Genomic DNA, 1582 nt, shown 5'->3' with positions numbered 1-1582 from the left:
AGCCGAGATCACGCCATTGCACTCCAGCCTGGGCAACAAGAGAGAAACTCTGTCTCAAAAAAAAAAAAAAAAAAAAAAAAAAAAAAAGGCAACGTGGCCTGATTCAGTCATTCCACAATGCACGCATATATCAAAACAGCATATTGTACACCGTAAATATAAACAATTTTTGTCAACTTTAAAAGTAAAAATTAAAATTAAAAATAAAACAGGCCGGGAGCAGTAGTTCACCCCTGTAATCCCAGCGCTTTGGGAGGCCAAGGCAGGTGAATCACCTGAGGTCAGGAGCTCAAGAGCAGCCTGGCCAACATGGCAAAACCCCATATCTACTAAAAATACAAAAATTAGCCAGGCATGGTGGCAGGTGCCTGTAGTCCCAGCTACTCCAGAGGCTGAGTCACGAGAATCACTTGAACCCAGGAGGCAGAGGTTGCAGTGAGCTGAGATTGTGCCAATGCACTCTAGCCTGGGCGACAAGAGAGAAACTCCATCTCAATAAATAAATAAATAAATAAATAAATAACAAAAATACGTTTTTAAAAAAAGAAAATAAGGAGGTTGGACTTCCTCCTTGGCCCAACACATAGTAGAATAACAAAGACAAGATTTACCCTCCTACTTACACAACTCAAAAAATGAGTAAAATATGTAAAGCAACAGTTTCCAGACATTGGACAACAAGAAATATAAGAGTGATCACCTAGGGAAGGGGAACAAATAAGATAAGTCCTACTATTGCCTCCAGCTTACTTCATAGATAAAATTTCCAGGCTGTGACACAGGGAAAAGGTATCCATGCAGAGCCCTGCAGTCTCCTAAGGTTGAGAAGACAAAGTTCAAAGTCCAAGGAGGCCAAAGGCGCTAGAATTCACGGAGCAGAGGACCACAGAGAAGAGAGCTGCACACAGATAAACTTCGGAAATACGTAGCGGTTTCCTTATCTGGTCAGGACATGCATGTAAGGTGTATCTGTTATTGATATATTGCCTCTTATCTCCAAATTCATGAGTTTTGCCCCCCATGAAAATAATTCAGGCCCTTTAAATAGTTTACCTCTACAAACTGGCACTAAAGAGGCTTGGTCAGTAGAGGGCGCTGGAGAGACATCGCAAGGGAAAGGGTTTTATTTCCTGGTTGATGTCAACTCACTCCACAGGCTTCTGTTTTCTTTAAGCATGCTGCAGCCCCTAATGAATGAATGGACGACCCAGGTATCACAACAAAAAAGAGGGACAAAAAAAATCACGTGCCTCCTGATGAAAGAACACAACTGCCACCTCACCTTCTCAAAGAAACCAAACCTGAATCTGATCAAGTCACTGGATCCAGCTGCCAATTTGCGGGAAATAGAGGACAGAGGAACATGCACAATGGATTGGATTGAACCATACCGGGATGGACAGATGGATAGATATGTGATAAATCAAATAGAGTAAAATGGTAACTGTAGAATATAGATGTTGGACACTCAGATGAGTGTCCACTATATAATTTTTTCTTCTCTTTTTTTTTTTTTTTTTTTTCGATTTTTTTTTTTTTTTAGGGTACATGTGCATAACGTGCAGGAATGATTCAAATTTGT

The sequence above is a fragment of the Colobus angolensis genome, unplaced genomic scaffold (assembly GCF_000951035.1).
Source record: "Colobus angolensis palliatus isolate OR3802 unplaced genomic scaffold, Cang.pa_1.0 Scaffold283, whole genome shotgun sequence".
NCBI classification, from domain to species: Eukaryota; Metazoa; Chordata; class Mammalia; order Primates; family Cercopithecidae; genus Colobus; species Colobus angolensis.
The sequence above is the reverse complement of the archived record's forward strand: the minus strand, read 5'-3'. Positions refer to the sequence as shown.